This window comes from Balaenoptera borealis, assembly GCF_965194805.1.
Source record: "Balaenoptera borealis genome assembly, chromosome: 6".
NCBI lineage: Eukaryota > Metazoa > Chordata > Mammalia > Artiodactyla > Balaenopteridae > Balaenoptera > Balaenoptera borealis.
Genome location: NC_138863.1, coordinates 125,421,413 through 125,443,154, shown reverse-complemented (window position 1 = coordinate 125,443,154; position 21,742 = coordinate 125,421,413). Strand labels below are relative to the sequence as shown.

Below are 21,742 nucleotides of genomic sequence, written 5' to 3'. Positions count from 1 at the left end.
GTAAGACCAGAAACCATACAGCTCCTAGAAGAAAACATAGGCAGAACACTCTTTGACATAAATCATAGCAATATTTTTTTGAATCTGTCTCCTAAAGCAAAGGAAATAAAGGTAAAAATAAACAAATGGGACCTAATTAAACTTAGAAGCTTTTGTGCAGCAAAGGAAACCATCAACAAAATAAAAAGACAACCTGAATGGAGAAAATATTTGAAAGTGATATGACAGATAAGGGGTTAATATCCAAAATATATAAACAGCTTATACAACTCAACATTAAAAAAAAAAAACCTGATTAAAAAAATGGGCAGGAGACCTAAATAGACATTTCTCCAAAGAAGACAAACAGATGGCCAACAGGCACATGAAAAAATGCTCAACATCATTAATCATCAGAGAAACCCAAATTAAAACCACTGTGAGATGTTACCTCACACTTGTCAGAATGGCTATCATCAACAAGAACACAAATAACAAATGTTGGTGAGGATATGAAGAAAAGGGAACCTTTGTACACTTGTTGGTGGGAATGTAAACTGGTGAAGCCATTATGGAAAACAGTATGGCAGTTTCTCAAAAAACTAAAAATAGAGCTACCATATGACTCAGCAATCCCACTCCTGGGCATATATCCAAAGGAAACCACACTTTGAAAAAACACATGCACCATTATGTTCATAGCAGCATTATTTACAATAGCCAAGACATGGAAGTAACCTAAGTGTCCATCGACAGATGAATGAATAAAGAAGATGTGGTATATATATATATATATATATATATATATATATATATATATATATATATATATATATATATATATACAATGGAATATTACTCAGCTATAAAAAAGAATGAAATAATGCCATTTGAAACAACATGGATGGACTTGGAGGGCATTATGCTAAGTGAAACAAGTCAGACAGAAAAAGACAAATACTGTATATATCACTTATATGTGGAATCTAAGAAATACAACAAACTAGTGAATATAACAAAAAAGAAACAGACTCTCAGATGTAGAGAACAAACTAGTGGTTACCAGTGGGGAGAGGGAATGGGGAAGGGGCATGCTAGGGATAGGGGATTAAGAAGCACAAACCACTATGTATAAAATAAATAAGCTCCAAGAATATATTGTACAGGGCTTCCCTGGTGGCGCAGTGGTTAAGAATCCGCCTGCCAATGCAGGGGACATGGGTTCGAGCCCTGGTCCGGGAAGATCCCACATGCCGCAGAGCAACTAAGCCTGTGCACCACAACTACTGAGCCTGCGCTCTGGAGCCTGTGAGCCACAACTACTGAGCCCGCGTGCTACAACTACTGAAGCCCACGCGCCTAGAGCCCGTGCTCTGCAACAAGAGAAGCCACCACAATGAGAAGCCCGTGCACCGCAACAAAGAGCAGCCCCCGCTCACCACAACTAGAGAAAGCCTGCATGCAGCAACGAAGACCAACACAGCCAAAAATCAATCAATAAATAAATTTGTAAAAAAAAAAAATTAATACCATTAAAAAAAAAGAATATATTGTACAACACATGGAATACAGCCAATATTTTATGATAACTATAAATGGAATATAACCTTTAAAATTGTGAATTATTATGTTGTACATCTGAAACTTATAAATATTGTATATCAACTATACCTCAATAGGACTTCCCTGGTGGTCCAGTGGTTAAGACTCCGCACTTCCACTGCAGGGCGCACAGGTTCTATCCCTGGTCAGGGAACTAAGATCCTGCATGCTGCACGACCAAAAAACAAAACAAAACAAAACTATACCTCAATAGAAAAAAAAGAAAAACAGTGGCCATTTAATTAGCTTGGGCCTGCCACAAGAATGAACGTATTGCTCCTTTCACTGTTCAATGAAACTGAGTAAAGTTACATTTCCTCATTCAGAGGCTGTAACTGAAATATCCTATGAGTGAAAAAAAGGAGAAAAATTTTGATAACAAATGTGTTGGCTCTTTATGATGTAGAGCTGAATCTATCAGACACTACCAACAATCACACTTTCTGCAGCCGGCATGCCACAACTATTGAGACCACATGCCACAACTATTGAAGCCCGCACACCAAGAGCCCATGAGAAGCCTGTGCACTGCAACGAAGAGTAGCCCCCGCTCACCGCAATTAGAGGAAGCCTGCGCACAGCAACGAAGACCCAACACAGCCAAAAATAAATAAATAAATAAGTTAATTAATTTAAAAAACTGTTCCTCTAAAACTGATGATGTTTGAAGAGGCCATGTGGACCCTAAAAATGCGTGAGCTGACTGCCCCTGAGTTGTTCAATGTGATGTGTAGGTAGTGACAAAAACTCATATAATGAAAAGTGACTCACCTTGGGGGAAATAAAACAAAATGTCACCAGAAAAGGACAACGAATTTAAACAGGATTTTATCATTTCTTTACTAAAACTGGAAATTATTTGTCGTTCAACTTTAATTTCCTAAGTTCAAATACCACTGTGCTTTAAAATCATTTTCCCTGAGAGGTTTAACTTACGACATCCAGAGTGCTTCAAAATGTCTAAAAAGGACATTTTAGACACGAATATCCTACATAATGAATTTATAGATGCAAAGGAGCTGACAAACAACGTATCTACCAAAACCAGCCTGTAGGTATGAAGCGGATGGACATTTTTGGAGATCTGGAAACTAATCCCTACAGTCTAAAAACTTGCTGCTGTTAGTAAGACCCTAAGTATTCCAAGCTCAAATGATTTTGTTGAGAGAATCGTTAGCTTGGTGCCATCACATTGGACTGACAGCTGGAATCAGTGCAAAGTGCGCTTAATAACAGCAGGGTTGCAAGTCAAAGAATTTTATGTTTGACCACATTCAGTTTGATCACTACACAAAAGACGGGTTTCCTAAAGGCTGCAGGCAAGGAAATAGAAAGAGGTAAAAAGAGCCTTTGTATCATAGAACAGAAATGTCGTTATTTTTAAAAATTAAATACTGGTAATATCTGTTTAATTAGTCCTATTATATTTACATTCTCCCTTTTAAAAGTCTTACATGTATTTTTAAAAAATTTATTTTGTAGAGCAGTTTTAGGTTCACAGCAAAATCAAGGGGGAAAGTACAGAGATTTCTCATATACCCCCCTGTCCCTACACATGTGCAGCCCCTCCCATTATCAACATCCCCACAGCAGTGGTGCATCTGTTACAACTATGAACCTGCATTGACATAACATCATCAGCCAAAACCCATAGCTTACATTAGGATTCACTCTTGATGTTGTGCTTCACCTATTCATCCCTGGCACTAACCCAACCCCTGGAAGCTACTGATCTTTTCATTCTGCTCATGGTTCTGCCTTTTCCAGAATGTCATATGGTTGCAATCATATAGTACATAGCCTTTCATATGTATGTATCTTAATACAAAATTTAAGTAACCTATAATGGGTTAAAATAAATTTCCCTGTCAGAGGAAAGAAACATTATAAAACTATTTTCCTATTTCTTTCTCATACATATTATTTGCTTAATTCGTCCTACTCTTAATTATTAATTGTTACTAATCCTATTGTTTTGTATAAACAATAGCAGTTATGTAACAGAAAAGTAAATACAGAATATATCATTTCAAATAGACACCTATTTTTCATATTACACATATAAAATGTGTAATTCTAATAGATATCATTTCAAATAAACGCTTTGTTCATATTTCTATGTTAAAGTAATACAGATATGTACGTGTAGAATTTTCTTACATATTATATTACTCTGGGTATAACAAATAAGTGTCTCATTTTTCACCTATTATATTATTATCGGTTTGGGGGATCTGGTATGGATGTGTCTCAGGTGGGATCTCTAAAGTTGGTCACTTGAATAGAAGTCCACCTCCTCCTCTGCCTGGGCTCTGTTTAAGCCCCAGGGATGCAGAGTCAACTGAGACCCGGTCGCTGCCCTCCAGGGGCTCACAGTCTGCTGATGAAGCCTGTCACAAAACAGGCAGGCGGACAGCGACGTCGAAGGTGCCAGGAGGGAGGTTCCCCAGGCAACCCTGGAGCGGGCCCTACCTAGCCCCGAGGAGGCCCCGTGGGAAGGTTGCCTGGAGGAGGCCAGCCCAGGCTGGACCGCGGGGGCGAAGGACCGGGGCGGGGTGGAGGACGGGGGCGGGGGCGTGGCTGGAATTCCGGGAGGGGGCGTGTGAAGAGGTGGGCGGAGCCGGCGCCCCACCCTCTCCCGGCCGGGGACTGGCCCCAAGGGACCTGCGCAGGCCGGGCCTCCCTCCCGGTCACCGCCCCCGTGCGCCCGGCGTCTTCCGGGCCTGTCCTGCGCCGGGGGCCGTCGTCCTTCGGGGCGCAGGCTCTGGCGAGGCCACCGCGCCCGGCAGCGCGGGTTGCCCGGCCCCGCAAGGCTGCTCCTGCGGCGGGGCGTGCGCCCGGGCCCGCGCCGCTCCGTCCCCTGCGCGGCCGCCGCCACGCCCCTACCTCCGAGGGCAGCGCCGCCGGCCGGCCGGCCGCCAGCCCGCCCGGCGCCCCGCCGCCCAGTCCGGGCGTGTGCTGGCTGCTCGCCTGCCGCTGAGTCAGCCTGTGAGTCAGCGCCCCCTGACCGCCGGCCGCCGCGTCTGGGCTGCAGTCGGGAACCCGGAGCGGAGAGCGGGGGAGGAGGGAGGGAGGGATGGGGGAGAGGGAGGAAAGGAGGGCCACTTCCAAAGCAAGGGTTTGCAACCTGTGGCCTGCGGGCCAAATCCAGCATCTCATGTTTCTGTTCAGCCCAGGAGCTAAATTGATTTTTACATATTTTCATGGTTAAGTCCCCCCAAATGATTTATTTTGTAAGAAACAAAATTATATAAAATTCAAACCTCAGCGTCCATGAAAAATTTTATTGGAACAACAGTGCTTATTTGTTTATGTATTTTCCATGACTGCTTTGCACGACAGCTGCAGGACGGAGCAGTTGTGAGGGGCTGTGTGGCCCCCAGAGCCTAGACTCCGCACCTTTCACAGAAGGCGCGCCCCGCCCAGCTGTTAAGAAGGCAGCTTGGTCTGCAGAGAGCACGTCCTGGGCTGGGGTGGGCGGCTCCGGCCTGAGGGGGATGCCCACGCTGGGAACCGTTCCAGCCCAGCTAAGCTACCCCAGGGTTTGTCAGCTGGCGGGAGAGCCCTCGGCACAGGCGCCCTTAGCCTCCTCTGTGGTTGAACTTGCTAGGCCCTGGGGCAGTCCCACACCACCCCTGGGAGCCCTGTACCCTGCGGTGTGGCAGGGTCCCCCATGGGACCACACACCCCCAAGCTGAGTGGTTGTCGTCCCTGGTTACCCATTAAACAACTAGTCTTCGAATCAAGTTTCAAGGAAGTCAGGCCTGCGGCATGTATTGCCTGGTGGATACCAGGAACGTGACATGCCCTATGGATTGCAGCCTGGGGCAAACTGTCTTGGTGATCCAGGTTCTAGCCTTCTGACAGTTGTGGCTTAAGGCAGTCTTTTTCAAACTTTAAAAAAATAACGACAAGCCCTCAACCCTCAGTAAGAAATACGTTTTACATGGTAACAAAGTTTCACAAAAACGACCCTTAATACAGTGATGCACTCTCGCCATTGTCTATTCCTTTCTCTCTCTCTCTCTCACTTTTTATTTTTTTTTAATGGAAAGAAAAGCTGCCTAGGAGATATACAGAAACTATTGTGGGAAGTCTCAAACACAGAAAAGTAGAATAATGTAATCAGCTTCCATGTACGCGTCCCTCAGCTTCACAATGAACGTTTTGTCCATCTTGTTTCATCTACTGTATTCCCCTTTTTTCTTAGAATATATTTCCTATTTTTAAAAATTGATGATCATGAAACACTCAGTTGATGTTTTGACCTACCTATTAGTGCAACACCAATGTGTTTGATGGTATCCAGACATATCTGTCTTTTCTGTCTGCAATACAAAACACAGCAGCAGGAAAGGACCTTCTTCACCTGTTGGCAGAAGCTTCCTGGCTCTCACCCGTCATGACCCTCCTTGACTTCCTGTGACCGAAGACAGAGCCCCCAACCTCTACGGGCAATAAATACACATACCTGTTTGTTATTATCTGATGTGCATCGAATCCTCTGTAACTGTGATAACCTAGGAGGGAGGAAGGGAGGTGGGGTGGGGGAGGGGAGGAACTTGGGAATGGGAAGAAGACTTTTCACTGTGGTGTTTGAATTCTGTTGTATATATGTTACTTCAAAATTTTTATTTAAAAACATTTCAAACCTACACCGGGGTGTCAGGAACAAATGTAACAGTCCTGTACCCACCACCAAGTTCACGTACTTGGCCTTCCTCCCACTCCCCCTTCACTCTCCCTCCCCATGGACAACTCCGACCACCCTCAGCTCTGCCCCTGGGATGAAGCCAAAGAACTAGCATTCGGGGCAGCCCTGAGTTGAGTGATTTGCCATCCTGTAGGCTGTACCCTTCTGATGCTGGCTACCAGCACCCAGTCTTTTTATTTTGAAAATCCCACATGTCATGTCTCCTGGGTCTCCTCCCATCTGGGACAGTTCCACAGTCCTTGTCACTGTGGCACTTTGGCCAGTTGTTTTGTAAGACATTCCTCACTTTGGGTTTGTCTGATGTTTTTTCATTCATAGATTGAGGTTATGCATTTTGGGCAATATGCATTGCCATGGAAGCAATGTTGTGCCTGTCTCAGGACACCACATCAAGTCTTGTTGATGTGTCTAATTACAGGAATACCTCGTTTTATTGCTCTTTGCTGTATTGCCCTTTATTGCATTTTTCACAAACTGAAAGTTTGTGGCAAGCCAGCATCAAGTAAGTCTTGTGGCACCATTTTTCCAACAGCATTTGCTCACTTTGTGTCTCTGTGTCACGTTTTGGCAAGTCTCACAATAGTTCAGACTTTTCCTTACTATTATATTTGTTATGGTTGTCTGTGGTCATTGACCTTTCATGTTCCTACTACCACTCGCTGAAAGCCCAGAAGATAGCACTTTTTAAGCAATGAAGTATGTTTAAATTAAGGTATGTACATTGTTTTTTTTAGACAATGCTATTGCACGCTTAATTGACTAAGGTATAGTGTAAACATAACGTTTGTATGCACTGGGAAAATAAAGTGTGACTCGCTTTATAGCAATATTCGCTTTGTTGCAGCGGTCTGCAACCCAAACCAAAATATCTCCCAGGTACACCTGTACTAGTCATGGTAACTTTGATCACTTAGTTAAAGTGATGTCTTCCTGAGGTTTCTCCACTGTAAAGTTACTGTTTTCCTTTGTAATTAATAAACATCCTGTGGGGAGAAGCTTTATGACTATGTAAATATCCTGTTTCTCCTCTTACATTTTCCTCCTAATTTTAGCATCCATCAATGATTTTTTTAAAAATTTATTTATTTATAGCTGCATTGGGTCTTCATTGCTGTGCGCAGGCTTTCTCTAGTTGCGGCGAGCGGGGGCTACTCTTCGTAGCGGTGCACGGGCTTCTCATTGAGGTGGCTTCTCTTGTTGCGGAGCATGGGCTCTAGGCGCATGGGCTTCAGTAGTTGCGGCATGTGGGCTCAGTAGTTGTGGCTCGCGGTCTCTAGAGCGCAGGCGCAGTAGTTGTGGCGCATGGGCTTAGTTGCTTCACGGCATGTGGGATCTTCCCGGACCAGGGATCGAACCTGTGTCCCCTGCATTGGCAGGCGGATTTTTAACCACTGTGCCACCAGGAAGTCCCCCATCAGTGATTCTTGTTTGCAAGAGTTATTACTGTGTTTTTGTTTTTGTTTTTGTTTTTTACCAAATGGTGATTTTCCTATTACCACTGTTCTTTCTACATTTGTTCTTTGGAATTCTGCTGTAGAAAAGAGCTGTCTCCTTCCCCCATTTATGTATTTATTCCATTATTTGTATATCTGTATGGACTTGTGGATGTTTATTTCATTCTACAGCTTATAGTCCATTACTATTACCTTTTTATTTTTGCTCAGATTGCACCACATTTGGCTATCGGGAGCTCCTTTGAGTTGGTCCCTGTGTCTATGATGTGCCCCCATCATTCCTTGGAGCACTTCCTTATTGTCTGACACAAGATGTTGCAGGCTCATCTTGTACTTTCCCTGCTCCAGCGCTGCGATCAACCCTTTCTCTAGGAGCCCTGGTTTGTTTCACTGGAAAACGTATTTAGAAAGTAAGATCTAAGCATGAGTCAGATTTAACTTGGTTAAATGAAAATGCAGAACTGGGCTGCCATTGGGGCAGCTTGGGAAGGCGAGGGGCAAACTGTGCAGGGCCGAGAAGAGAGGCAGGGGGCACACAGACCGTGAGACTGAGAGCGAACCAGAGCGAGGGAGGGCAGCTTGGTCCCTCAGTCCTTGGCTGGGAGCACCTGTGGGGACCTGGCCTCCATTCAGATAAAAGGATGGATTCAGAGTGGCAGTGCCCCTCCAGTGGGCTCCACGCAGCAGAGCTTGCCTCTGGGGTGCACCTGGGGCCAGGAGTTGAAAGGGAGAGGATGATTTTTCTTTTTTCCCTTGCATCAGTACTGCTTGAATTGTTTTTGTTTTTTTAAACCACAGCATCTATTATTTTTAAAACAGAACAGAAAAGATCTATTCTGTTTTTTTCTTTAACAATGTCTATATTGTTTCCTTTTTCTCAAACTGAAGAACAGCGGAGGGGATGTGGATGGATTGTTACAGTGGGGTTCACCCACCACAAAAAGTGTTTGTGTGTGTGTGTGTGGGGGGGGAGCGGTCCACCTGCACTCCAGTTCCGAATGATGAAAGCCTCGGGTCTCAGAGGGAGAGGGGCTTTCAAACTCTTCTGATTGTCACCCACAGTAAAAAATAAAAAATATATTTTACAAGATGTCCTACCATAGAGACACACATTCAACTTAAAATTTCACAAGACAGTAGTCACTCTTGTCATGTGTGATACTTTCTACCCCATGCAGGTTATTTCCCCCTACTTCGATTTCACAACATACCAATGAATGGATCAGGACCTGCAGTTTGAAAAACACCCCTCTAGGCCAGCTTCTTGTTGTGCAAACAGGGAAACTGAGGCCCTAAGAAGGGGAGTGAGGGCCCAAACTGCTGTGCCTTTTCAGGATACATTTGCTTATGGCCTTTAAAACAATGCTACATTTTTACAGCTACTGGGGAGAAATAGGTCTGAATAATAAGAGTAGATTTTTAAAAAGTGTCCAGAGCTGGATGAAATTAGCCTAAGGGTCATGAACCAGAGATTTCCTGCCCTTATATCGATAGCCTCAAATTCCTAATGTTGGAGGCTTTAGGCTCTTTAAGATAAAACAAACATTTTGTCCTTCACCTACCCATGCAACCACTTACTCAGCAAATACGCACAGCTGGTCCTAGGCAGAAGCAGGCATGCACGATGGAGGTGGGGTACTTTGCCATTGGGGTGCTTTCGGTCTCATCGGGAGGCAGCCGTAGAAGCAGCCACAGGGGACCTTGCAGTGACAGAGATGAACAGGGTGGGAGTGAGGGCTGTCAACCTGGCAGGACGGGAGTGTGACCGTTGGAAAGTCATCTTCCTGAGCCTCAGTTTCCTCCCCTGTAAAATGGGGCAGCTAAGACCTACCTGCCTGAGTCCTAGTGAGCCTGGGAAGCATCCAGCACAGGGAGGCTGGGGAGGGCTTCAGGAGAGCATGGCGGGGAGGCCTGCCGAGGGAGAGGGAGGAGAGGAGACAGTCTGTGGGGGACATGCAGGCCTGAGAGGTGGGACTGGTTGAGGATTTGGGGTCTGGAGAGCAGGGCGTGATGAGAATGACAAGACGGGCTGGAGATGCTGAAGCCCCAGGATGGAAGCCTTGTCCGCCTGCCACACGATGGAGTTTAAACTTCATCCTGTGGGCAAGGAGGCCACCGAGGTGCTCTGTGAAGGGGAATTGAAACAGGCTGGGACCTGGGACCTGGGACACTTTGCTGCAGTGCTTGCACCTGGACAAACATCTCCTCAGTGATGTTTGCAACAGATACAAAGAAACTATGAGAAACTAAATACAAAGAAACTAAAAATAACTGTGTGCATGGGCAGCTGGGGCAAATTATGGACAATACGATACAAAAAGACCAAAATCCCAGCTGCCACTTCTGAAGAGCTGGGAGTAAAAGTAGGGTACTGCGCATGCCCCCTGCACACACCACCACCAAAGGGGTGGGCAGACCACCTCAGCCACCCCTCCGGCCCGACCCCTGGACACACCCCTACCCTCACCCCATATAAGGAACCAGTTCACTCCCCACACCCCGCACCCCCCGGTCGGGGAGTGAGCAAGCAAGGGAGCCTGTTACTTGTTCTCGCTCCCTCCTGCTCTAGCAGGGGCCCCAGTAAAGCCTTGCCTGGCCTCTTATCAATTTCTATTTATTAAGGAGGCCAAGAACCCTGGTCTGTAACAGAGTGACATGGCCAGATCTGTATCCTTTACCCTGACTCAAGAGATTCCTGCAGCTCTAAGGAAACTGGTCAAAATCTGACACCGTGCAGCACTTGGAAGACACCCGGTAAGGTGACTCAAGAATAGAAAAGGGGGGACTTCCCTGGTGGCACAGTGGTTGGGAATCCGCCTGCCAGTGCAGGGGACATGGGTTCGATCCCTGGTGCCACAACAAGAGAAGCCACCGCAATGAGAAGCCAGCTTTCCAGTGAGAGGAGGCAGGCTGAGGCCTGAAGGCAGCTGCAGCCTCTCCCGGCCAAGTGCAGGGACCATCCGTGCTAGTCTGAGACCTGGCCCTGACGTCAGAGGGAATTCTCCAGCCCTCCATCCTCTGAGGGTCTGCCCTGGAGAATCGCTTCAGGCTGAGCCCAGGAACTCAGTCCCTGAACCCCTTGGAGGGGCCAGGTATCTGAGCACTTGAGGTGGGGTGTCACAGTGAAAAGGCAGGGTGCTGTACCACACAGATCCAATTGGAATCCTGCTTCTTCCACCTACAAATTAGGTGATTTTAGGAAAGTTAGTCAACTTTGCCCTGGACTACAGTTTCCTCATTGTCAAGTGGGGGGAGGGGTAAGTGTGAATGAGTTCATGTATTTAAAGTCTGTTGTAAGCCCCCAGTTAGGAGTCACTCTAAATGTGATCTCATACTCTTCATTTACAGATGAGCAGGCTGAGGTCAGAGAGGTTAAGGGACTTGCTCAACGCTACACAGCTGGCAGAACCCGGGGCCCAGTGGTGGTCTGACTATGCGGCCCATGTTCCTCCCAGGAGCTGGTGCTGCTCCAGACTCGGTTCCACAGGAAGAGAGCCCTGGCTGGCTGCACCCGGCCTGAAACGACGTGTACCTGGCAACCTAGTCCCAGGGGCCACAGCGTGCAGGCATGAGTCACAGCAACCCACTCCAGCAAGGAGACCCCCTCCTCCCCAGCCTGCTCGCGGCCCAGACCTGGTTGCCAAGCAACAAGACACAACACACATAAACACTCTGGGATCCCTCGCTGTTAACAGTGAGGCTGTCTATGGCGCCGCTGTCTTTCCCCTGCCCCTCCCCTCCAGCCCCGGCCCCGCAGCCTTCCCTCCGGCTTTTCCTGGGGCAGAAGGTTTGACCCTCGGGCTAAGAGCTTCCAGACCGGAGTGATGCGGACTTCCCGGGGTGGATGCGGGGCTCTGCCCGGGCGACGAATGGGACGAGGCTACGAGGGGCAGGGTGGAGGGAGGGGCGGGCGGCCCAAGGCGTGGGCGGCGGCAGGCAGCGTGGACTTTCACCATTTCGGCTGGGTGAGGTGGTGCCCGGGCAGGGCTCCCTGAGGCCGAATCGGTGGACAAAGGACGGCTCCACGATGAGAGCGCGTGCCCATTTCCCAGGGGCACGAGGGGCTTCTGCTGCTCTTGGTGCCCCGAGGGCGGTGACAGCGCCCTGCGTGGGTCTGCAGGACTCCGCGGCTCCTCTCCTCGGACCTGCGCACCCGCGCTTTCCTTACTCCACCTCGCATCACCCGGTTACTCAGTTTAGCTGAGAACGTCTTGAGAGGGTGGTTCCCTGGGCGGCCTCTTGTCTGCACACTTGCCTGCTTGTCCGAAGACTGCGCGCGCAGTTAGCAGCTATTATTTTAGGACTCCTGTCCTACTCAGGCACTGAACTTGGGGCTGCATAGATATCATTCCATTAACCCTCACAGCGACATTGTAATGCAGGTATTTTAAAATCAGTTTTATTAGGCTTAATTGACATACAACAAAATTCAGCAATTTTGTGTACAATTTGATGAGTTTTGACAAAAGTATACAAGCTTTTAATCACCGTCACCACAATGTTCATGACATAGAGCATTCCCATCACCCCTCTGTAGACAATCCTCCCCTCTTGGCCCCTGGCAACCACTGACCACTATAGCTTTACCTCTAGACTTTCATATAAATGGAATCCCGTACTCTGAAGTCTTCTGTCTGGCTTCTTTCACTTAGCATACCGCATTTGAAATTCATTCATACGAGCCTTGGTTTGTTCCTTTCTTTGCTAACCAGTTGATGAATAGTTGGATTGTTTCTGGTTTGGGGCTATCATGAAAAAAGCAGCTATGAACATAACATGTACAAGCCTTTGTGAGGACATACGATTTCATTTCTCTTGAGGAAATACTAGGAGTGGAATTGCTGATTCATTCAATAGGTATTATTATTATCATCTCCATTATATAGATGGAGGAGTGAAGCTCAGAGAGGTGAAGCAACTTGCCTGCGCTCCCACAGTTTGGCAGAAATTCAAAGTCAAGTCTGACCTGTATGCCAAGTGGCCACCCATAGAAAGCAGGTATTTTTTGAGTTGAAAGTACCTCTTTGGTTAGTAATCACTGTAGTGACGTGTACGTGGGCTGAATTCAGCTGCATTCAAGTCATAGCCTGACACTGAGCACAAGTTGCTGAGCACACCATATGCACAGGGACAAAGGTCGCTCCTGGAGGGCACTTCAGCAGGTGACTTCTGGAAGCTTAAACGGCAGGGCTGCAGGGTGTTTGTTTGGTAAAGGTGGTGTTTGCCGGATTTCTCCACTGTAAAGTGACCATTTCCCCTTTGTAATTAATAGTTTGAGAGGAGAGACTTTGAAATAAGTATTCTGTCCCTCATCAAGCTTTCACCCACCAGTCTGAATATCCAACGTGAATTTCCTGACTCCACCATTCCTTTTACATTTGTTGGTTGACATTCTTCTGCTGGTCCTTCATGTGTCAGTATGCCCCATGGGTTATCTTATGATATGGGATAGAATTCATTACTATCAATGTTTTAATGTTCACCATGTCCCACATTTGGCCAGAAGCAGTCCCTTTAAGCTGACTCCTGAGTCCTTTTAACACACCCTCAGGGTTTTCTGAGCGCTTCCTTACTCTCTGGTGTACGATGGTCCAGGCTCTCACACTTCTGCACCAGCCCTGGTCCCCTTAGTGGAGAATGGCAAACAGAAACCAAGACCAGGGCATTAGACATATTCATCATCACTGGGATATCTGACTTCTAGGCCCCCCCAAGCTAAGGGATCTTAAGGCAGCAGGGTTAGGTGAAAGGTGTGGACCAGAGACTGGACTTGCAAGTGAGGGCTCAGCGAAGTCAGGCATCGGCCTGTAAGGGAATCTGTAGGAAGAGCCAGGTTCGCTGGCTGCGGGAATCCAAGCCAGACCAATCACAGTGCAGTTTCTCTGCTCAGCAATCTCTCTACAACTTCATAATTTTATAAACCTCCAGGGATAACATCGTTCAGGTCTTCTTGCTTTGGCGTGAATTACTTCCAGGGCAGAGGACCTGAGAGGCTGGTTCTCAAGGACGGTGGTAGAGGGTCAGGGAGAGCGGGGGCAGGCCCAGCGGGGGAAGGGTCGTCTCAGGGACTCCAGGTGGTAGGTTGTGTCTCCCATGGCGACAGAAAGCTGCCCAGATTTCTCCTGGCACGGACCCTGTGCTGTGCTTAAGGCTGACTGTCAGCTGGCTCATGAGAGCCTGATTATCCGCGTGACTCCAGGAATGAGAGGTGGTGACTCATCTCGTGGGGACACAATCTCAGAGTTGGTCTCCCTGAAAATGGCCGTGCGTGCCGGTCGTGCTGGAAGCCCTCCATTCTGAAGGGCTCGCCGGCTCTTAGTCTAGTGGGGAGGGGGCAGTGCTGGGCTTTCTGTGGGCAGCAGGTGGGGACAAGTGCTGTCCGTTTCCAGTGGCTTCCACATGCCTTACCCCGCGGTGTCCACCACAGTCCTGGGGCAGGATGCCTTCTTCTGTCTTCAGATGAGGATGCTGAGCAAGGTGGGCTCAGAGGAGCGGGCACCGGTGTCTGCTAGCTCCAGGGTTCTGTGTGGCTCAGCCTGGCCAGAGCCACCAGGCCTGGCCACGGCAGGGCGGCCACTGTTTGAGGGCCCAGGGAGCCCCGCTCTCTGAGACTGGTCTGAGCAGTCTGGAGGGCCTGAAGGTCCAGTGGCACTGCTGTCTCTTGGGACACGGAACCCTGCCCCGCTCAGCTTCAGCTAGGCTGGCCTCTGATGAAGAACCAGTGGAAGAAAGGACCCCAACCCTTGTGATTTGACTTGTAGAAACCATCTGCCGAAGGAGCTACGTCACACTGGGTTGAGGGGTGTGATGAGCCCTAAGGATGAAGATGGCTGACCCTTAACTCACCTATGCTGGTGCCAGCCTCCTTGATGGTGCACCGTGGGGGCTTTGAGTCCTGCAGAGCAGCTCTGAGAGGGGGCTGGGAAGGCTTGGAGTGAAGGACCAGTGGTTTCAGGGATGACGAGGCTGAATCTGGAGAGCAGAGCCGCGGTGCTGGGAGGAGCCCCCGGGTGTTAGGCAATCAGGGAGGGACCTGGCATCAGGGAGCCACGTGAGACATCAGGCACGAGCGAGGGCCGGACAGGTGGACTCCAGTTCAGGGCTGCTTCATGAGGTGTCCCAGGGGCGTGGTGACAGTAACCCCAACCTTTCTCTGCCACTTTTTCCTCAGAGGCAAATGAGAATAATAATTCTGCTGAGCTACTCAGGATGTTTGTGAAAAATAACTAATAATACTTGGTGAATTAAAGAGAGTGGGGAAGAGGCAGAAAGAGAAGGAGAAAGAGGAACAGGAAGAGAATAAGGAGACGGTACAAACAGGAGGAAGGGAAAGAGCAGCCAGTCCTCGTGCTGACAGAAGTCAGAAGCGAGGAGCCCGTGGTGTGTGTGTGTGACGGGGGGCAGTGGCTGCCGCAGTGGCGGGGCCACCAGGAGGCCCCAAGCAAACAGCCACCTGCTAAAAAATCTGGTTATTATTGTTCACAGTTTGATGTCTTAAAAGCATATCTTTTACTATAAAGTCTTAGAATGCACTAATGCGGATAAACCATATGATTTAAATACCTATGGGTCCTTTTCCAAAATAGGAAGTTCTCCCCCAACGGTAATCCGTAATATTCCTTTGGCACCGTAAGCAAAATTAGCTCAGGCTGGGACAAGGGCTAAGGGGATGCGAAAGGGACAGTCATTCCCTGGAGTGTGAGGTTCACTTCTCAGGCTTAGGTTAGCATTGGGATCTCCCGTGGTCGCTCTCTCTTGGCCTCAAACACTAAGGGCAAAAAGAAATCTCTCTCTAATGTGTTCCACAGCAGCCAAGAAGCTATCATTGGCTCCACATATATCCATTTTACGAACATTTTTCATTAAAAAGATGAGAATAAAGGCAGAGTTTTAAGTATATGTACCAGCGATTCAAATTTGTTTGCAAGTATAAGGAAAATAAAGTCAAACTACTTAACGCTGTGTTAAGTGAAAAAAGCAGGATATAAAATTACACGCACAACTACCTGAAAACTATCTAAAAATGTATCTAAAAATAAAAAACACCCCCTCAACAAAGATCTGCGCAAAGAGAAAAGATTGGATGGAAATACAGCTACAGAAGGAACTAGAGGGTTTTTTCTCTTGTGCTTTCCACATTTTCTATTACTATGTGTAGCAGAAAATATGGAACAAATAGAATTTTAAAGAAATGTATGTATTAGCAACAGATAAAAGAATTGGAAATGATCAAGATCACAGAAAATTCAAGATAATCCTCTGTTAGAAATCCTTCATATGGCCTTTTACCAAACTCAGAAAACTTCTCGGGCAGTTCCAAGCAGCAGAAATCCCAGAAATGACTTTTCTCTGGTTGTGGAAGCACTGTGCGCTTCGATCAGGAGATTTACCTTACTAATGTTTTACTTTTTGAAACAGCAAAGTGAGTTTCCACCACGACTGCCCTGAGGATGATGAGAATAATAGACATGCCACAGATCATTTACACAGTACAAGATACGCTTAGGGGTCCTGCCCTGGCTCCCCGAGTCCTGACTCTCCACGCGCTTCTCAGGCAGACACTGTCGGCCGCTACGCAACAGCCATCCATCCCTTGGCTCCCCTGTAACCTAACCTGGCTTTCTGTCCAGATGTGGCCTGGCAGTGTGCCCAGCCCCAGTGTGGGCCTCATGTGGGCTGAACCCATCCCAGCAAAGCCGAGTCCTTTGCAGGCACAGGCACGTGGCCCAGCTCCTGCCAATGAGATGCTATTAGGAGTAGGTTCTGCTACTGGTGACAGGTATTTACTCCTCTCTCATGAGAAAGTACAGACTGGGAAGGGGGCTCTGCTTCCAGCTCCACCATTCCTGTGTGTGGCCCCTTGTCCTCACTCTCCAAGATGGCCAGGAGGTATTCCAGAATGGAGGAGAGGATGAAGACGGAGGGGCAAAAGCGGTGGTCTGCCGAGGAAGGGTCTCTCAAGGCAAGTACTTGGAATAGACACCTCCACTGATTTCCCTTTAGCCAGTACTTACTTAGTCACACAGCCACATTTAGCTGCAAGGGAGACTGGGAAATGAACTCTTTATTATGGGGGGCCTATGTACTCAGCTAAAATCTGATGACTTGGGAAAGAAAAGGATGAATTTGGGGCCACCATTAGCTGACCTTGCTGCAAAAACAAAAGAGGCAGTCTTCTGGGGGGGAGGGGGGCTGATGTGAGATCATCCTTAATGAAAAAAGGGTCCCAAGCATACCCAGCCTCAGATCTTTGTTTCTAATGTCATCCCCCAATAAAAGGAAACAGGGCTCCTTGGAGAAATGGCTGAATCTAGGACTGGGGCAGGAAATAATCAAGATGAATCTGGCACATCTGTTAAGGCAAGAAAGTAAGGGAGTGCTCAAAAAAGTAAAACAAAAACAAAAACAAAACAAAACCTGCACAGTGATGGGGGTATGTCAAAGGGTCACAGGAGTTGATGGAAAGATCTCCTAATGCCCAAACCTGGAGCTACTTGAACAAAATAATGTGGTACTGGGTTATAAACCAGAGTAAAACATAAATACCCGTGAGTTCATAGTAATGTAAATAAATGACTGTATAAGTCAGTAACTGAGGTAGAAGGGACACATCTCCCACGCAGAAGAATTCTATGGAACTCATGTCCAATACTCTGCATTCCAGGGCGTAGAGCATATCTCCCCACTCCTCAGGTGTGAGCACGGTGACTCCTCTGCAGAGAGTACAGTATGGAAAGGGGGGCAAAAAGACTGTAGAAACCTGACAAACCAGACCTCAAACAGGCAATCAAGGTCAAGCTCAACAGTCATAAATCATGTGGATAGGATGTATCCTTGACAGGCTGTGGTGAGAATGGCACGTTACCTCTGTGCTCTGCATCCCCCAAACCCATAACCCTGGTCTAATCACTAGAAAAACAGCAGACATACCACAGTGAAGGGATATTCTACAAAACACCTGACTAGTACTCTGCAGAACTGTCAAGGTCATCCAAAACAAGGGAAGTCATGGCCAAGAGGAGCCTAAGGAGGCATGATGACTAAGAGTAACGTGGTGTCCCGGATGGGATTCTGAAACAGAAAAGGGACATTAAGTAAAAACTAAGGAAATCTGAATAAAGTACGGACTTTAGTTAATGATAATGTATCAATATTGGTTCCCTAATTGTGACAAATGTACCATTTTAATGTAAGATATGAATAATAGAGGAAACTGGGTGTGGGGTATATGGGAACTCTCTGTACTATCTTCTTAATTTTTCTGTAAATCTAAAACTTTTCTAAAATTAAATGTTTATTAAAAAGAGAGAGAGGGACTTCCCTGGCGGTCCAGTGGTTAGGACTTGGCACTTTCACTACCATGGTGCCGGGTTCAATCCCTGGTCAGGGAACTAAGATCCCGCAAGCTGCACAGTGTGGCCAAAACAAAACAAAAACAAAAATTGAAGACAGAGAGAGAGAGACGAGAGAAAGATGCTTTACCCTCTTTTCTGAGTGGGAGGTCATAATGTTTGAAGCTGAGGCAGCCACCTTCTGACTGCAGAGATAACAATTCACAGCCCTAACCAACTTTGGACCCATCTATTGGATTTCTGTTAGGTGAGAACATAAACTTCACTGCTTAAGCTGTTTTTGGTCCGGGTGTTTTGTTCCTTGCAGCTGAATGCATCTCAACCGACATTCTTCAAATCACTTTCACAGTCACTGCTGTGGTTTACACCTTCACCTCCTTACTTAAGATCTTTAGCCTGCTCCAACACCCTTGCCTTTGCTCTCTTCCTTCTCTGCCTTACCCCCTGCCTGCATCTCTTCCAACACCCCAAGGCCAGCAACTCTTGCCATTCCGTGGACAGGGCATGTTCTTTTACACCTCCAAGCTTATGCAGACTTGATTCCCTCTGCTTGGGAACTCCCACTCCTCCATCCTTATTTCTCCCAGCAAATAACTACCCTGAACCAAGTTTTAGCTCACCGTGTGTGGTGCGCAGGATTCTCCTGTGTCCCTGAAAATTCCTGCCCATTGGTGGACGTGGCCTGCATAACCCCCGGCTACTGTGAATACAATGAGCTGTACTCCTATGGTTAAGTTATGTTGTAGGACAGTGGGTCTGGGTGGGCCTGATCTAATCATATGAACTCTTTAAAGGCAGACAGTTTCCTCTGGCTGGTAGCAAAAGAGAAAGTCAGATATTCAACATGTATAGGGGGATCTGGTGTGCAAGACATCCTCTGCTGTTGGCTTTCAGGATGGAGGGGATCACACGGCAAGGAATGCCAGTGGGCTCTAGGAGCCCACAGCAAGCTCTGGCTGACTGCCTGCAAGGAAATGGGGACCTCGACTCTACAACCACCAGGAACCAAATTCTGCCAACCAGAATGAGGTTGGAAGCAGATCTTTCCCAGGGACTTCAGATGAGCACTCAGCCCAGCTGACATCTTGCTTTCAGCCTGTGATGCTGACCAGAGAACCCAGGCAGGATGCTGTGCAAACTTCTGACCTACAGAACTGTGAGCTAATAAACAGGTGTTGTTTGAAGCCACTAAGTCTCTGGTCGTTTGTTATGCAGCAACAGAAAACAAACACATCATGCCTCCTCTCGCAAGTTTTCCTTCACTTCTTGGGTACCCCTGTGCCATCTTCCTCTCCACTGCTGTGGCACCTCATAAATATCCTGCTATAGGGCATGTCACTCGGTATTATAATGATTCGTTTACCAGTCTGCTCTCCTCACAAGATTCTGAGTTCCTGGGAGAGGATGGGGACTACCACTTTATCATTGTAATCCCAGGCACAGAGCAGGGAGGCAAAAGCAACAAATATTTGTGCGATGAAGGTTTCATCCAGGAAAAGAAAGCCTGAGATCACTAATTTGTAATCATATATACTACAGTAACCCAGGATGCCAGAAATTTAACGTCTAAGCAAGAGTCTCACCAATGTAAAAAGAGACTGGAGAAAAAGAAAAAAGAGACTATTATTAATGTACACATGGGGTGTTTCTAAGGAACCAGTGGTGGATGAAGTCCCCAGGTAGGGAGGGAAGGAGTGAGCAGAGGTGTGAAGAAAAATCCATCTCCATCTCTAGATTATTTAGTAAACAAGTATTTATTGAGCGCCTGCTATGTGGTCAGGCCAGGAATTGTTCAAAACAATATAGAAGTTTAAGATTTAAATCCTGCCCAAGCATACTGAGATCCTTTTTTTCTGTGGTCTACCAGGCTTAGATGTTAGAACCAAAAGCAATCTTAAAGACTGATTTTATGCGTATGTAAGCTTAAAATTCCTCCACTTCTTAAATTAGTGGGAGCAGTCTGCTTTTCTATTTAGCTGTGTATTTTTGAAGTCCTTCAGCATTAGCCCTTCTTTGTGTTGGCTGCCTAATCCTCCGCAGAGCAGATGAACCACTGTCAGCTCAGTCTTATAGTCATTTAGGTTTCCAGGCTTTCACTGTTACAAAAACCTGCCAATGAACATCTCTGTTCCTGCTCCTTTGACAACACCGCTAATGGGCCTGTAATAAAAATTCCACGAAGGGGATCCAGATATTTTATTACATAACATCCTCCTCCTCAGTCCCTGCCCCACGGATGCCAGCTCCCCTGCCCTCTAGGGCCCTGAGTTGGGGCAGTTGCTTACCTCTGGGTGGGTGCCGCCCCCAACTCTCCGTCTGGAAAAGTCAAGAAGCGGGTGGGACCCACAACGTAACGAGAAACCAAGCAGATGCTGAGAGAGAGAAGAAATGGCACAGGAAGTTGTTAAGGGGGTATTTGAGGAAAGAAGAGATGGGGCGGGACATATACTTTCCGGATCAGAGTAGTGTGGGCTGAAAACAATCGGAATGTACGTTAGTCACATCACAGAGGCCTCCAACGCTAGCACGATGAATTTGTATTTTATCCCGCGGGGCGAGAGGGAGTGAAAATGGATTCGGTGAAAGAGATTGGGGTTTAGACCCTGCCACGAGTTCTGGGGGTGGGGTGTCAACTCATCTCTCTGGGCCGAGATTTCCACATCTGTTAAACTGAAAAAGTAATACTTGCTAGGCCGACCTCAAATACATACATGTAATAACTAAACAGAAAACAACTATAAAACTTAGAAGGCTGATCTCCAGGGGGGTGGTTTACGGTCAGGTGACAAGCCGACAAGAATTTCGTAAGTCTTTTAGGAAAAAATTCTGAAACCAGATCCAAAAATGAAGAGGCAGATGGCTTTTCGCCTGCAAACGACTTGCCATGGACTCGAAGTGGGTCGCAGCCTCCTCTTGCTCTGCTGCCCCCGCTCTGCCCGAAGCCACGCGGGAGACCCTTTTTGAGGTTTGCTTTGGAATCTCGGCGCCGAAGACTCCCGCAGATGCGAGGGGACCGAGATGCGTGCGCGCGTGTGTGTGCGCGCGGCTCACCGGCCGGGAACCGGTAGCTACGACCTAAGTACAAGGGGGCGCGGCAGCCGGGCCCGAGCCGGGCATCTCCGCACGGCGGAGCGGGCGTGGGCAGCGGGACGTGCGTGGACGCAACCGGCCACTGCGCAGGCGCGGACACGCTCTCCTCGGTCTGCGCGCGGCGCTCCAGGCGGGCGCGCGCCCACGGCGGGTTCCGCTCCCGACAGGCGGAGGGCTGCGCGCGCACGAGCGAGCCGGCCGTGACGTGTGCCGCGCTACGCCCGACGTCACGGGTCCGTGTGTAGTGGCGGCCGGGCTGCCCTCAGCAGCGGCTCCTGACGAGGGCGGTGCGGCCGCTGGGTGCGGCGTTCGGGGGTCCTGCGGCCCGCGGCGGCGGCAGCGGCGACCACGACCGGGAGGCCCGGCGCTCCCAGCCGCGGAGTCGCCGCTCCCGCCCCTTCTCCGGCCTCGGCGGCGCCCGGCCGCGGCTTCCTCCTTTCCTACCCAGCTTCCCGCGGGCCTCCGGGCCGCGGCGGTGAGAAGCACCGAGGGGCTCCGAGAGGCTCCGGCCGGCCGCCACGGTCCACGCGCCCGGCCCGGGCTCCATGTGA

General features: G+C 48.2%; 1 protein-coding gene and 2 long non-coding RNA genes across 3 annotated transcripts in view; 2 read left to right on the top strand and 1 right to left on the bottom strand.

The window, feature by feature from the left end:
• The first annotated feature begins 4,252 nt into the window (after positions 1-4,252).
• Positions 4,253-6,065, top strand: LOC309630949. The gene is made up of 2 exons (XR_014245975.1): positions 4,253-4,569; positions 5,928-6,065. It is a non-coding gene; the product is annotated as an uncharacterized lncRNA (long non-coding RNA).
• A 10,083-nt stretch (positions 6,066-16,148) lies between these two features.
• On the bottom strand, positions 16,149-21,062 carry LOC309630858. The gene is made up of 3 exons (XR_014245953.1): positions 20,985-21,062; positions 20,387-20,473; positions 16,149-16,193 (listed from the first exon to the last, which is right to left on the bottom strand). It is a non-coding gene; the product is annotated as an uncharacterized lncRNA (long non-coding RNA).
• MAP3K2 (mitogen-activated protein kinase kinase kinase 2) overlaps positions 20,461-21,742 on the top strand; it is a 95,206-nt gene continuing 93,924 nt past the window's right edge. Inside the window, exon 1 of the mRNA XM_082396636.1 lies at positions 20,461-21,066. The gene's annotated coding sequence lies outside the window, so the exon portion shown is untranslated. The remainder of the gene's footprint in view (positions 21,067-21,742) is intronic.